Source organism: Lissotriton vulgaris, chromosome 1_1 (assembly GCF_964263255.1).
Source record: "Lissotriton vulgaris chromosome 1_1, aLisVul1.2, whole genome shotgun sequence".
In the NCBI taxonomy this organism is placed as follows: domain Eukaryota; kingdom Metazoa; phylum Chordata; class Amphibia; order Caudata; family Salamandridae; genus Lissotriton; species Lissotriton vulgaris.
In genome coordinates, this window is record NC_141685.1 from 1,306,670,949 (window position 1) to 1,306,688,025 (window position 17,077).

Genomic DNA, 17,077 nt, shown 5'->3' on the forward strand with positions numbered 1-17,077 from the left:
GATCATCTCCGCCGAGATCCTTTCACCTTCCTGCAGGATTTTCAAAGCCTCAGACTTGGAGGGCTCTGGAAGCATGTTGATATATGGCAAGATGTCAGACCACATTTGCCAGCCATATCTGCCCAGTATGGCCAATGAGTTAGCAGCCCGGACTGTGGTCGCTGCCATTGTTGACACACGCTTACCAATTGCATCGAGACGCCTGTCGTCTCTATCCGGTGGGGTTGTGATTGGAGAAGAAGGGTTTCTGGACCGCTTCTGTGCAGCTTGTATGATTACCGAATCTAACTTCGGTTGTCCTATAAGGCAAGCTGGAGACTTTTCAGGAGCCTTATATTTCTTATCTATCCTTGGCAGGACTGGAGGAATAGATGCAGCAGGAGTAGACATGACTTTAATCCCCTCCTTCCAAATGAAAATCGATAATAGGTATCGATTTAACTTGTCTCCTTGGCTGATCCTTGAAATCGTAAAGGTAGCATTCTTGTTGTGTAGCTTCCGTATTGATATGAAAGCGTTTTGTCGCTCTCTCCATGAGAAGATGAACCCCTCCTACATCAACCGAAGGGGAATCTGCAGTAGCCGGAGGTGAAGGAGAAGGTGTCTGAACTTGATAATCGTCCCACTCCGACATTATTGAACCTTCATCAACTTCCCCTTCTTCTCTCTCTTCTTCCTCAGAAGAATGTGGTACTTCAGGCTGATCGGATACTACAGGTGGGGGAGACTTTAGAGGTCTAAAATCCGTTATTGGCGTTTGCACCACAGGTGTAGGAGGCACAAAGTCCGCTGACTCCGACGGTGGAAAACGCCTGTAATAATCGTTGAGCATATGCTGAAGATTTGTTAGCAATGCTACTGGCATCTGAGCTAAGGGAACAGTTGTGACAGGAGATGACACAAGCTCAGGCGAATGATGGTCGTCTTGGTCGTCCATCTGGGATTTTTTTTTTTTAATGATTTTTATTAACACACAACAAAAGGAAAAACAAAAGCATCGGGTGACACACAATCACTTAACAGCTGATGATACCACTCCCAATACAAGATACTTATCCCAGGATTCTGATAGGGATCAGATCGATTCCAACACTACATGTATTTCCTGTACAACTGGGGGAGCACAAATATCTCCTCTGTAAACATTCCAAGCGCCCCAGATTTTCCCCCATTTCCCGGGCCTCCCCCTTGCAACATATACCGATCTTTCTCTAAACATGCACCAGTCTAAATCCTCCATCCATTTTCCTATCTGGGGAGCCTGACTGGATCCCCACAGCTGGGCAATATTACGCTTGGCCACTGCACATGCCAATGTAACCCACGTCTTTCCGTGCGAAGTAAGATCAGTCGGCTCCCAAACATTTAGGAGACATCGGCGTGCCTCCACCTCCAGTTCCACACCCCACACTTCTCGTATCTTATCGTGGACTGTGACCCAATAATGCTGTATATATGTACAATCCCATAAAATATGCATGAATGTTCCAGCCTCCCCGCAACCCCTTCAACACTCTCCATTCGCAGTCAAACCCATTCGCACCAGTCTCAATCCTCTTAAATAAGAGCGATGAAGGATCTTCAACTGCACTAACCTAAGTCTCATTTGTATGGCAACCACTCTCGGGGAAGATACAGCCTCTCTCCAGTCCTCGTCCTCCAATCTAGGCCATCTGCCTCCCACTGTTCCCTGATAGTTACAAGTGGGTCCTCAGTATAATTAATAAGCTTTTTATAAAATCATGGAAATAGTTTTGGTCGGAAGATGTCCATCCAGCACCCAGTCCTCCAATGGAGAGGCATGTAACTGCACGGGGGACATTGGCAAGCAAAGCATGACGAATCTGCAGATACCGATACTGCTTGCTTTCCCGCAGTTGATGCCGTTCCTGCAGGGCCTCGAATGTAAGGATCCCGTCCTTACCCCACATATCTCTGACCTGTGAGATCCCGTTGAGATCCCACTTGTCAAACCCCTTAGTCTTCCATAGACCTCACAAACCATCCGAGTTCCATAGCGGCGTGGCCAAAGATATTTTCCCATCCCATTTAAGAGATCTGGTAGCCTCATGCCACACCCGTACCGCAATTGCCGCTGGCCCGACCAGGGGAACCCACCCCCTGTCGGCATAAAGAGCCCTAGTATAGTCCCCACCCGGCATCAGTCCATGGTTCAGCGCGTATCCTGGGTCCAGTGGCGATCCATAGATTGCCTGATTGATAGCCGCCAATTGGGAAGCCCAGTAATACTTGCGAATGTCGGGCAGGCCATGGCCCCCCTACCCCCCTCCCCCCCCCCCCCCCCATCATCATACCAGGGGAGCATAAGTTTGGTAAACGCGATCCGTGGCCTGCCATCCCAGTGAAGCTGCCGCTGAAGGTACTCTATTTCCTTAAAATATGCGGGGGGTACCGGGTCCAAGGTGTTTTGAAGTGCGTACAGGAAACGGGGAAGAGCCATCATTTTGAACAGGACAGCTCGTCCCAGCAGGGAAAGCGGCAGAGACTTCCATCTCGCCACATCCCCCCGGAACCTAGCCAGTGGAGGCACCAGATTGGAAGCATACCGTATCTTGGGATCCATTGATACAAATATACCCAGATGTCAGAACCCGACCACCTCCAACCACACCGGTCAACCAGCGGGGATATCAGGGGGATCACCACTCAAAACAAAAAGGAACGGACTTCGACCAATTAATGGCAGACCCGGAGTACCTCCCGAATATGGCCAGGACATTCATGAATGCAATCAAGGAGTTTCGAGGAGCGGTCAAATACAGAAGGATGTCGTCTGCATACAGCGATATTTTATCTTCCTATTCCGACGTCCACCTCAGCCCCCTAATGGACCTGTCCCATCGGACCCACGCCGCAAGCGGCTCAAGCACCAGTGCAAACAACAGTGGGGAGAGAGGACAACCCTGTCTAGTGCCCCTCCCCAACGGGAGGTCTGCAGACCTGTGATTATTCACCACCACTCTGGCTAGAGGAGCGGAATACAAAAGGCAGAACCAGTTGACAAACTCCAGGGCAATGCCCATCTTGCCCAGAACAGCAAAGAGGTAAGGCCACTCAACTCTATTGAAGGCCATGGTTGCATCTAACGACAACAAAACTGCCGGTTCATGTATTTTGGAGGCACCACCCAGGATCCCGTGCAACCTACGTATATTAAGAGCAGTATTGCGGCACGGCATAAAGCCGGATTGATCCGGATAATTCAGTGTCGTAATGACTTTTACCAGTCGGGTCGCCAGTAGCTTAGTTAACACCTTTGGTTCGGCGTTCAAGAGTGAGATTGACCGATAAGAGGAACACTCTTCCCTCGGTTTGCCCTCCTTGTGTATTACTATGATATTAGCTACTCTCTGATCATATGGAAGCTGACTCTCCTCTCAAGAAACATTTCTCTGAGAAATGGAGCCAGTTTGCTGGCATGCACTTATTATAACTTAATGGGGAGCCCATTCGGGCCAGAGGCCTTCCCGGAATGGACCCCCCCGATAGCCTGCGCCACCTCGTCGTTTGTGAAAGGGGAGTCCAGGTAGTCCCTATCGTCATCCGATAGAGTGGGCATCGGGATATCTTGTACCATATCCGCATTATCAGTCTCAGTGTAGCCTCCCTCCGCTGTGTACACTGTCTTATAATATCTGGCAAATTCGTCCACTATTTGTTGTGGATCCGTTGTTGTACCAGAGTCCTCCGTCAATAACTCCGGCAAGAGGCGTGACGGCCACTCCCTCTTTTCCAGCCAGGCAATCAGCTTCCCGGCCTGGTCGCCATGCTAGTATATCCTACTCTGAGTATCTGCATGTTGCATCTTAGCCCCATCTCTAGCTAGACTCCTGTACTCATTCCTAAGGAGTCGGAGGTGGTGCATTCCCTCCGAGGTGGTGTCTACAGATACCTTCCTCTCCAAGGCCAGCAACTCCATCTGCAGCTTATCAACTGCCGCCCGGCTCTTCCTCTTTTTCCCAGAGATAATCGATAGCACTTCCCCTCTAATGACAGTCTTGTATGCTTCCCATAGGTAGCATTTGGAGTTCACAGTGCCCACGTTATCCTGGAAGTAACCATCAGTAATACGCAAAATCTCCTTCTTAGTGTCAGGGTCCCTCAGTCGCCAAGCGCTAATCGGGGCAACTCTAGCTACATCCCTCTGACCCAACTCAACTCCAAGCCAAAACGTCGAGTAATCCGAGACTCCTCTAGCCAAATGTCGCACGTCATGGATCCATGCTGCCTGCGACACCAAGATATAATCTATCCTCAAAAGATAGTTATGCGCCGCCGAGCCATGCATATATTGGTTTTTGCCAGGATTTTTCATTCTCCACCCATCCACCAGTCCAGTGGTCTCCCCAAAATCCGACAACCACCTATGGGACGGCAACAAGGCCTGGGCAGGGTGTCTATCCACTTCACCATCCATCACTGCGTTAAAATCTCCCCCCACTATCAACAACCCAACAGGCAATGTCAAAACATTTTTGCACAGGTCTTGAAAGGTGTCGGGCTGCAAGGCCAGAGGGACATAAACGGATAAAAATGTGACAATTCTCCCCTCCCACAACCCCGAGATCCCGATATACCTGCCTCTATTGTTAACCCACGTAGCCTGAATAGTTCGCGGAAAGGAGTTCTTGACTAATATCCCCACCCCTCTTGAGCCAGTAGTGAATCCTGCGTGTGCCACTAGCTTGTATCCTCCTTTGTGTAGTGCCATACAACGCTTACCCATAAGATTCGTCTACTGCAACAACACCACATCTGGCGAGTGTCTTCCAATCAACTGGCCAACCATTCCTCTTTTTATCTTATCTCCTAGCCCATTCACGTTCCAACTGGTGTGGAGATCCCCAATCCCGGTCTACCAGAAGACATCATGATAAGACATTATTTCTGAATCAATCGGTGACACCCAATGCAAAAGAAAAAAACAAATATCAAAACCCGAATGTACTCAACATCTCTTCATCGCAATTACTTTATCAAAACTCCAAATTCTCAAACCCCATCACCAACCCCACTCCACCACCCCCCACCCTGCACCCCTGCCTGTAGCTCACGCTCATTCCCAACTAGCAGTGTGCCTGTTGCCCCAAAATCTACACTACGACTAACTAAAAGTAGAAAATGAAGGAGGGCCCCCAAACAATCCAGCCCCCCGCCCCCCCTCGCCCCTCTACACCGCACGGATCAAGATCCAAAGACACGTTTACCAACTTAGCGGCATCAAAGGAATAATACAATCCTGCCCCACCACCCGTGCATAGTAACCCAACGCTCAGGCCTGTTCATCCCCAAGCTCAGTTATTTATTGATCATCCCCTTCTCCTCTGTTTCGACTCTCAGATCCAGCCGCCTGTGTGCTGTCCAACCAGTCCGCCGCCTCCTCAGGATTGTCAAAAAACAGAGTCTTCGAATTATATTACACTCGAAGACGGGCCGGAAACATCATGGCATACTTCATACATCTGTCTCGAAGTCTCCTCTTAACCGACAAAAAACCCTGATGCTGTTTTTGAACTGCTTGGGTAAAATCCGGGAAAAATGAAAGTGTTGCATTTTCAAACTTCAACGGGGGCCCAGACCGAGACGCCTGCATTATCACATCCCTATCGCGAAAATTCAGGACTCTTGCAATCAAGGGACGGGGAGGCGCCCCCGGTCTGGGCCTGCCCCCCGGAATCCTATGGGCACGTTCAACTGTAAAGAAATTGCTGAGACCTTTGGGTTGGAGGTGATTAAGCACAATATTCTCCACAAACAGGTCAGGCGTTTGATCCTCAGACCTCTCGGGCACCCCTAAAATGCGAATGTTATTGCGTCGCGCTCTACCTTTAAACTCATCCAACTTCCGATCTGTGAGGGCCTTTGAGGCCTTCAGGTCCTGCATTTCTTGTTGCAGCAAATTCACATCATCTATGAGGCTAACGGTCTTGACCTCCAGCGACTTCACCTTCTCGCTCGCTTTAGTGAGATCCGCTCTTATCAGTCCGACATCAATGGCGAGAGTGTCAATCTTATGATCCAGTGCCTCCATCTTTTGTCCCAGAGACGTCTGGACACTCGTCATGGCCACCATGAGATCCAACAAGGTTGGCTCCACCGGGGAGGGAGCATCGGATTCCCTTCTCGCCTGAACCCTTTTCGACTCCGCCGGAGACCCTTTGGGCAGGGTGTAACCGTTCCAACGTATTTGACTGTACATTCCTGTTTCCTCTGGGGGCTCGAGGCAAGGATTTTTTCCTGTTCCTTTTTCGTAGCCATCGTGGCGCACACTCCCGTGCCGCACTACCACACAGCTCAATAGCGGTCCTCTCCACACTCACACCTCAGAGTCTCGACAGGGCCTCACCTCTGCTCCCCGTCCACTTCACAACTGCACCACTATAAGGAGTAAAGGCCACTGCAGCGGGCTGACCATATCTCCTCTAAAATACACCCCCCTGAGCAACTAGCGGCCAGCTCAGAGACCATGCAACCCCTTCAGGTCAAATGCGGCACAGCGCGGAGTCCCCTAGTAGCCCCCATCTGGGTCTCATCGCCATTCCAACCAGGATTTAAAGGGATCCGCTTGGCTCCTCACTCAGCATCGGGCAGCACTACTTCGATGTTTGTGCCATCGCCTCCAGCACCATCTTATCACCCCCAGGTGTAGCTTTGGTGGGGAACGCCTGTCAGGCTCCCCCGGCTAGCAGCTGTATCACTGGCCGCCTCCGCCAGACCCCTGGACCTCCCAAACAGAGGCAAGGAAATCACACCTCCATGAGGCCTCCGGCCCCACACACAGTTCCGGGCGGTTCCCCATGGGGAGAGACCCCAACCGCCACCATTACTAGGAACGCTCCTCTCTCGTAAGTTTGGGCAGGTGGGGTGGCACCCCAGATTCCTTTGGCGCACGTCGACCTCCGGGGCCGCAGCCCCACTCGTTGTCCCTGGCGCCACCAACCAGGCACTCCAATCCACGCGCCAGCTGGAATGGCACCCGGGCAGGCAGCAACGTGTAGCAGGGCTTATATTCAGTCCTGGGGGCCCCTACTATGAAAGGCAGCTCAACCGGTTGTGTCCTCTTGGGCTCGGGCCTCACCCCACCTCACTGCAACGTGGCGTTACTCCAACTCGTCGTCTTCCAGACGCCGATCCAGGAGAGTGGGGGTGGACCGGGACCTCCCGGCCGACCGCTCCCGATGTTGTTGCACTCCCGGCGGGCAAGTTCAATAATTGAGGCCCCAGCGGGGCCGCCAAACCCGGCCTCAAACTGTCCAGCGACGTAGCGTCGCCGCCGGATCTCGGAGGCGGGCGGCACAAACCCCAGCAGGGCTCGCTTCTTCTCCCACACCCGGGAGGGGGGGTTTAGGAGCAGGATTCTTATCAGGATGGTCCGAGGACGAGGGAAATCGGTGGAGCCGACTCTCTAAGCGGCCATCTTGGTCGCTGCTTAGGCTCCTCCGTCCTCCTGGTATTTGATGTTCAATTCAGAAAGACTTGTAGCGGTACCAAACCTTTCATCCATATCCGATTCCTCCTCACTGTCATTAGAGTCCAGTAACTTGTCGGACTTGAAGAGTTACCTTTTGAGGCGATAGGCGTAGAAGAGACAAAGGTTCTAGGCCAGAACCGAGTCTCTGGAGCAAAGATGGCTTTGGCGTGGACGCAAAAGCCGTAGACGGTGACCAACCCTGCATGGTGGTACATGTGGACAGTTGCGGCGTCGACGGAGGCCCCATCGACGGGCTCGTTGACTGAGATTTGGCACCAGATGATAAAGAAGTCATCGTCGACGATTGGGTTATCTTCGCCGACGAGAAAGATTTAGTCGACGACGGTGTCTTCGTCGATGACGACGATGTCTTCGTCGAGGTTGTAGACGGCGGGATGTTCGACGACTGTGATGGAACAGCCGTCGACGGTGGCGTCGACGAAGCTATCGTCGATGGGATCTTCTTCAGCTTGGCAGTCGACGAGGCGCTGACTATGGCAGATGAAGATCCTTCGTCGACGAGATAGGTCTAACAGCAACATAGACCATCGTCGACGGTGAAGAAGCTGTCGACATTAACATTTCAGGCTTAGGTGAAGTAAAAGTTTCCATAGACGTAGACGTTGCGTCGACGGGGATCTTCATCGACGATGGTATCGTCGACGACGGAGGTTGTTTCTGAGGTAAAGTCTTCTCAGAAGCCATCTTTTGAGGTAACTTTTTGGTTGGTCTTCTCGGGGACGTAGATAGCCCAAGTTTGGCCTTAGCAGGGGGAGTAGCCTTAAAAGTGGAGGGCCTCTCAGACCCCTTAGAAGATTGTTGCCTCTTTACAATCTTAGCCCCAGGAGAAGAAAACACCTCTTCAGCAGCTCTCTTTCTAGATGGTGTTGTAGATCCAGAGGCAATACTGCCTACCTCAGAAACAGAATAGTCTTGATCTTTCAGCTTTTGTAGCCACAAAAGCAGACGACCTTCTCGGTCCCTGAGAGTCTTCTGAGGGAAGGTCCTACAAATCTTGCACTCCTTCACCTGATGGTCAGGGTGTAGGCAATAAATGCACTTCTTGTAGGGATCTTCCTTAAAAAGCTGGAGCTTACCACCAGAGTCACAAGGCCTGAACAAAGATTTTTGGGAAGTAGACATCCTCAAAACTAAATTCCAGAAGGAAAATAGAGAAGTACTGAGCAGAGCTCAGGGAGACTCCCTTCACACGACGTGCGGTAGAAAATCTGAGAGATTGAGCCCCTGAGGAGAACCTTCTGGTGGGTGCTGACGCCTGATTGGCTGCAGTTTGGGCTGTACAAAATGACTAGGATAGTCATGAGTGTGGAGGTTTTCTCCTGTAGCTTGGGCTACTTTACATCCTGGTTGGTTATTACCAAGGTTTTCTATGTTATTATGGCATTGTATTGCTTTTTTATGTACTGTGGGAATCCCACTCAGACGACGTGGAATGATTCAGGCATGTGAATCTATGAAAGACACCCCAATACTGGAGAACTGCGGTCTTCCTAGGGTCAGTTGTAGGCTTCCTGGTTGATTAAGTGGAATAAGGCTGTCCCAAAATAGTTGTTTTACGACAAGCACCTATTTAAAAAATATTGTCAGAGGGCTTGTGGGTAGTAACATGTTGTGATGCTTTCCTGAAGAAATGACTAGCAGACAGTGAGTAAAGAGAAGATCTTTACTAAAAGCACAACCTGGCATCCGACCACCTCAACGACCCAGCTGCAACGGTCAATTGTGGAGTGCAGACACCTTTACATTCTATGCAAGAGCAGAGAACATGGAGAAAGAAAGTAGAGAGCATGGGAGCCCCAACAAATTTAAGAAGAAGAATAGTATAACATTAAGTAACATCACAACACATCCTCTCTCTTTAATATAAAAGAAAGAAAACAAGGAAGGAAGAAAAATAACAAAGAAGAAGAAAATATGAGAGGCGAGAAGAAGAAAAACATAATAAAGAATTCATGATCTAACATAATCCTGAAGATACACTGGTGGTCTGCGATTCCTAACAGACAACTCAACATCAGGAGAGTTAGACAAACGAACATGGCCCTCCCACCGGATTCCTTGGGAAGAAGACAACAAATCATTAGAACGTGAAACATTTTCAACAACTTTAGAACTTGAATCATTTCCAACAACTCTATCAGGAATAAACATCACTCCCAAACAGCCTTCATCAGCTGTAGAACACTTGGAAATAGATCCACCTTTTTGGTGCAAAGCCACTCTGCGTAAATTCCAACACTCGCCTCCTTCAATGACAACAAAATACAGTCCCACACTGACAACCCGGAAAGGTCCTTTGAACTTAGTGAGACCACCTTTTATCCTGCCAGACTTCAGTTAGACCCAGTCACCAACCGAGATCCTAGAAGGAAGAATATAAAAAGTACGCTCATCTCCAGAAGATACCCAATTTTTGAGCCAAGATGAAACAAGACGTGAGCCAGGTAAACGCCCACTCATAATCAAACATGGGGACTTCAAGGTAACACTATGAGGAGTTGTGCAATAAGCTCACAACATGTCTTAAACAGGACGTTTGGGAGCCAAACCATTGGCTAAGGCGAGCTGTAAGGTACTTTTGACAAGTCTGTTCGCCCTTTCCACAATCCCATTACCAATTGGATTGTAAAGAGAAGTACACAAATGTCTCACACCACACTTCTCAAGAAAGCAACGCATCTCCCCAGAAGTGAGTTGAGTCCCATGGTCAGTAAATAAGACTTGTGGAATACCCTCACGCAAAAACAAAGTCTGTAACACATTAATCGTAGAATTTGTAGTAACATCCTTCAAAAATTCAAGATGCAACCATCTCGAGTGTACACCCATAACCACAGCAGCAAAACGCATGTCAAACTCAGAAAAAGGACCAAGGAAACAAAGACAAATAGTGTGCCACGGCTTACTAGGATCCTCAATGTCACCCATTAAACTCTGAGAACCAACTTTCAGTCTCTTCTCGCTCTCCTTACAGAGAGTGCAATCAGCCACCCAGTCCCTGATCTGATCATCCATGGCAGGCCACCAGAATTCTTGCTTAATTTGCCTGGTAGTCATACCTTGGCCCAAATGACCCTCATGCACAATTTTATAGATGTGCAATCTAAGGGCAGCCGGGGGCACAAATCTCTCACCTCTCATAACAACATCTTTACCATTCAGAGACAATTCATCCAAAAGTTTCCAATAGGTCCTAACTGATGTGGACACCATACTCTCACAAGGTGAACCTTTCTTAATGAGAGCAATAACATCTTGCAAAACTGAATCACTGACCATGGCCTCAGACCACTGTATTTTAGAAAATGGCCCCAAACTGTATTCACAAACATCAAAAACAAAAGCAACTGCTACTTCACTTTCCAGCTTGTTGACCACCTCCCTGTCGACTGTTTCCCAATCAAGTGACATGCGTGACAAGCAATCAGGTTGTAGATTTCTCCAACCATGAATGAACTCAACATCATAGAGGTACTCCTGTAACCTTGCAGCAAACCTGGCAAGACGCGCTGAACCCTTTCCAGCGCCTCCTGCCGACAGGATTTCATTAGGGGCCTGTGATCGGTCCTTAACACAAACCTGGATCCCCACAAGTATACTCTGAAATACTCTACTCCCCAAGCTGCAGCACAAGCTTCACGCTCTATTACCGAATAATTCCTTTCAGCTTGAGTGAGAGTTCTTGATGCAAATGCAATTGTCCTCAGTGCCCCTCTGAAGTTGGGATAGTACCACACCAATGCCAGTCAGACTAGCATCAACTGTGAGAAACAACTTACAGGAAGCACTGAAAGGCACAAAAATACCAGCATTGCAAATTTGCACCTTTTTATTTTTGAGAAAGCATGAGACTGATCATGGCCCCAGTCAAATGTGCAACCTTTGCAAAATAGTTTCCTTAAAGGTTCAGATATATCCGCAAATCTACGCACAAATTTAGCATAATATTCGACAAGGCCCAGAAAAGACCTGAGCTGGTCCTGGTCCCTTGGGGGAAGAGCATTTCTTATAGCTTCCAAAAGATTCTTTTTGGGAGAGGTGCCACTGCTAGAGATTGAATACCCCAAATAGTCAACTTCATTAGTGAGAAAGTGACATTTTTATTTGTTAACTGAGACCCTGCTGCTCAAGCTTCCACAAAACCTGCCTAAGAGTTGCATTATGTTCCTGAATAGTCTTTCCTGAAACCAATATATCATCTTGAAAATAGGTTACACCAGACAGGCCTTTGAGCATATTCAACATCATTCTTTGGAAGACACTAACAGCTGAAGCTAGCCCAAAGGGCATGCGAGTAAACTGAAAAATGCCTTCTGTTGTGATAAATGCTGTAAGAGCCTTGGAGTCTGGATGCAGTTTGATCTGGTGGTAAGCACTTCTCAAATCAATCTTGGAGAAATACTTACCACCCCCAACAGACTGCAACAACTCATTAATGTTAGGCAGTGGAAAAGTGTCAGTAACTATCTCGATTTAAGGAACTAAGGTCAATGCAGAAACGGAGCCAACCATCTGACTTGAGCGTCAAAACTACCGGAGAAGAGGAGGAGCTTCGCGCGCATCCAAGATGGCCGCGTGAGCTAAGGGCTCCCGAGACCCTGGTACCCTCCCGCATATATCCTGTCACTGATCCTGTTTGCAGCTGAGTGTCCGAGTAGAGGAACCACGGGAGAAGTGAAAGCTGAAAACTGTGTCCCGATCGGACCCTGGGGGCCGGAGTTGTGGTGTGGAGAAGACTGCGGCCTACGCCTCCTGGATGCCCGGCGCTTGAGTTGGCATGGTGCCCGAGGAGTAATTGAACAACATCGGCACGGGTTCGCGGGGGCAACCGGTCCGGTCCCAATTTCACTTTTGGCACTTGGACTGGTTTTGAGTCGGGAGACGCCACACTGCGGCAGCTCGTATTCCTGTTGGTGCCTGAGCGTTTCAGACAATATATGATGTGTCTGACTTTAGCCTGGGTATACGCCGTCCTTTGTTTGGGCTAATTCAAGTGCGTGGGGCCGTTTTGTGCATGCGCCTTTCTACTTCAGATCGGAAAAGAGACATTGGGTGAATATCCTGGAAGATAGATACTATCTATGGCTTGCTAGTCCGGAGACTTGTTCCCTCTTCTCCTGAGCTGGGCATCGACTTGAGATTGTCCTGAAATGGCGAGCAAATCGGAAGGGGAGAAGCAGAAGTTGAAAACCACCAGAAGGGGTGGATATACCCAATCCAATGTCATGGATCGATATGCCAAAGTTTAAGGGTCGCCCAATGGACCGGGTAGGTCGCTGGAAGAGGCAAAGGATTCCTCGGCCCCTGCACCTGAACTGACATTGCAGGACGTTATGACCGCCATTGACGGCATTAGGTCATCCCTCGGGAAGCAAATGGAGACCTTGTCACACAAGTTAGACACCGTGGCCATTGATGTGAATCCGATTCGCACAGACCTTACAAAGACAAATGAGAAGGTCAAATCGTTAGACATAAAGACATCGAGTTTAACGGATGACGTCGTCGAGCTGCAGACCGAGGTCCAAAACCTGAGGGCCTCGAATGATATTGTGGCCCGTCGCCTTAAGGATTTTGAAGGGATGGCCCGAAGGAATAATGTCCGTATAATTGGAGTTCCGGAAAAGGCAGAGGATCAAGCGGCCGACCTTTTCGTGGAATACCTTATCATCAACCAGCTAAAGCCCAGGGACTGAGCAAGTTCTTTACTGTGGAGCGCGCCCATAGGATCCCTGGTGGAAGACTGAAAGTTGGCGCCCCGCCGAGGCCTCTTAAGCGCGGATCTTGAACTTTCGAGACAGAGACTCTATCCTCCAGGCCTCTCGAGCGGGTGGGCCCTTGAAGTTCGAGAACTCAACTATCAGCTTTTATCCGAACTTCACTCATGCGGTCCAAAAACAAAGACTCCGTTTTCTGGGGGTGAAGAGGAGACTTCGTGACCTGGGTCTCAAATATGCCATGCTTTTCCCGGCCAAGTTGAAGATCGAACATGATGAGCGGACCTATTTCTTTGATAAGCCCGAAGTGGTTGCCGATTGGCTGGATACTTTCCCGGCTCAGCAAGGTCCAGAGAGACATTCTGATGAGACGGAGGGAGGAACTGTGGAGCAGGAATGATCATAATTTGTCTGGTTCCTGGGGTCGCTAGGGTATTTCATATTGTGGTGGTTCTAGTCTATATGTGCATTTTCACGCAGATGGTATGGGGGTGGTTACTGGGCCATCAAGGGGTCTCTCTCCTCCTCAGCCTAACTTTTTGTAGTTTAGTTTAGATGTGGGGGAGAAAGGGACACTGCGAGTTGGGGTGGCCCTATAGATGGAAGCAGGGGTGCAGGGTGGGGGTGTTGTAACGGGCTGTTTGGGTGGGGGGGTGTTGGTTTTCAGTTTCGTTTTTCAGCAAGGCCTTATATTGCAAGACACTTGTATTGGTGTGCTGGACTCGGATGGAGGGTGGGTCTTCTTTCTGTTTCATGATGGGGGTTGGGGGTTGAGGTTGATAAGCTGGAATGCTAATGGGTTGGGGGATAAGATTAAACGTGGGGTGGTGTTGCAACTCCTGAAATGGCACTCTCCGGATGTGGTTTTACTTCAAGAAACCCACTTAGTTGGTAATACATGCCATGCCATGAATAGAAAGGGATATCGTTTGTTGGCTCATGCTGGGTTCTCATTAGGGTCCCAGGGGATTGAAATCCTCATTAAGAATTCTCTTCCGTTTGAGGTGGAGTCAACGGTCCTCGATGAGAGAGGGCGCTATGTGGCTGTATCGGGACGGTGGGAGGGTCGCACGCTTTCCCTGGTGTCTGTTTATGTTCCTCCTGGCCTGCAGTTCACTACTTTTGCTGACCTGGGACGGGTTTTACTCGATCTCCCTGGGGGGTTTCTGATACTTTGTGGCGATTTTAATGCAGTGGGGTCTGGTTTGTTGGATAGGCATCCACCTAGAGATCTCGGGAGGGCTCATGGCTGGCTGCCTGACTTCATTGTAGCAACAATGGAGGAGTACCCCCTAGAGGAAAAAGCAGAAAAAAAAAATTCCTGCTTCTAGAGCATGAAGCTCAGGTTAGCACAGTGTGCCCCAACCCGTTACCGGACAATTCATATCCTTGAAGAAGACCCCTCACTCACCAACCTAGTTGGTGACATGCTTCATCATAGGGGTCCCACCCCATAGGCCGAGTGCCCATAGGGTGTGCTGCGACACCTGACTACTGTGGAGCGGGTTTCTTTTTCTTTTATATGTGCATAAAATTATAGTGATAAGTGTGTTAAAAAAGGGCCAAAACTACTCAGTTCAAGACTTTATTCTTGAGTGCTTGAACCCTTATAAAAACCAGTGTGGCACCTGTGCCTAACTAGGAACACCCTATGGGCACTCGTCCTATGGGGTGGGACCCCGATGATGAAGCATGTCACCAACTAGGTTGGTGAGTGAGGGGTCTTCTTCAAGGATATGCATTGTCCGGTAACGGGTTGGGGCACACTGTGCTAACCTGAGCTTCATGCTCTAGAAGCAGGAATTTTTTGTTCTGCTTTTTTCTCTAGGGGGTACTCCTCCATTGTTGCTACATTTAACCCCGGGGACCAGGAGTTCCCACCACACATAGTCTGTTCAATTGCCCTAACTCTCTCCTTTGTTATATATGCCTGACTTCATTGACACGATGGGGATGGTGGACTGCTGGAGGTTGCTCCACACTACTCAGCAACAGTATACCTTTCTTTCCGGCGCCCCTCGGTAGTCTCTCCAGGATAGATTATGTTTTAGTGCCGGCTGCACAGGCGTCCTATGTTGCGGAGGTCAGACATATGGCTCCGGGTATTTCTGATCACTCTCCGCTTTGGTTTCGGTTTGAACTGGCACCGGGGTCTGAGGGAAGGATAGCCCTTGGTATCTTCGTAATCCCAAGACTCACAGTGCACTTGTAAAGGCTTTGGAACAATATTTCCGGGAAAATGAGGGGTCTGTTTCTTCCTCAATATCGCTATTGCAGGCTTTCAAGACAGTACTTCGAGGTCAAGCTCTCTCTTTAATTGCTGGTGTTTAAAAAAACAAACGGAAGAGGACGTGGTGAGGATAGAGACGGAGATAGCTGATTTGGAATTGGAACTGGAGCAAGAGATTACCCGCTCTAGATTGCATGTCCTGCAATTGAAGCAGCTGGAATATAGAACGGTGGTGCGAAGGCCCTTAGTCGGGAACAACAGGGGCGTCTATATGACGTTGGGGACAAGGCCGGCAAAGTAATAGCTTGGTTGGACAGGAAAGATAGAGCTGGTCGCGTTGTACCGGAAATTAAGACAGAGAGTAGGGTCCTGGTCACCGACCCGCAGGAGATAGTGGCATGCTTCGCTGATCACTTTCGCTCGGTGTACTCTTCCGTGTCGGATAGACCGGAGGAGGACTCATGCTTGTTGTTGTGAGATATTGCGCTCCCCTGCCTGTCTGAGGCTGACCAAGACCTTATGGACGGTAAGATCACTACAGTTGAGGTAGCATTAGCAATGCGCTCACTGAACTCTGGTAAGGCGATGGGTCCCAACGGTCTCCTGATTGAGCTTTACAAGCTTCGCCCAGATAGGATTGCTACGTATTTGAGAGACATGTTCCTGGAATCCCGTGATCGTGGTCTCCTCCCCCGTGATCAGAGATTGGCGTTGATTGTGGTAATTCATAAGGAGGGGAAACCGAGGAATAGGTGTGCTTCGTATCGGCCGATCTCATTATTAAATTCTGAACCTAAGATTCTTGCTAAATTGTTGCTAATAGATTAATCAAGGTTATTAGTGATTTGGTTCACCTGGATCAATCTGGCTTTATCCCGCACAGGAATACGGCGTTGAACCTTAGACGCCTGCACGGGGCTCTTGCGAGGGCCTCAACGCTGCGTGAATCAGCCATTTTGGCGTCATTAGATGCCACGATGGCGTTTGATACTATTGAATGGCCGTATCTGCGGGCGGTGCTGGCTAAATTTGGTTTCAGTTCGGATTTCATCAGCTGGGTGCTTCTTCTCTATACAGACCCGCATGCCCAGATAGTGGTTAATGGTCGCGTCTCTGAGCCATTTTGTCTTGGGCGAGGTACTCGACAGGGTTGCCCGATGTCTCCTCTTTTATTCACGTTGGCCCTCGAGCCTCTCGCGGCTTGGATCCGTTGGGAGCCCTCGATGAAGGGTATTAAATGGTCTCCACAGTTTGAAGATCGTATTTCCTTACATGCGGACAACATCTTGCTGTATTTGACCTCCCCCCGGAAATCTTTGGTAGTGCTTTGTGATGTTCTGACCTCCTTCGGTAGAAACTCTGGCTTGGTCATTACCTGGGCGAAGTCCTATCTGTACGTTCTTAATGGCGAGATACCGATCCTACCGCGTAACTGTCCTATTCAAAGAGCACGGGAGGGGTTTAAATATCTCGGAATTTATGTTTCGATGGACACCATGGTTCGATAAGAAAGGAATCTTCTCCCTCCTTTGACTCGGCTGAAGCGAGATGTTGCGAGCTGGCGGAAACTCCCGTTGTCGATGCTTGGGCGGGCGGCCCTTTTTAAAATGATGTCGC

General features: G+C 49.3%; 1 protein-coding gene across 1 annotated transcript in view; it reads right to left on the bottom strand.

Moving 5' to 3' along the window:
• LOC147749048 (cysteine sulfinic acid decarboxylase-like) overlaps window positions 1–17,077 on the bottom strand; it is a 289,794-nt gene that overhangs the window by 229,451 nt on the left and 43,266 nt on the right. The window lies entirely within an intron of this gene.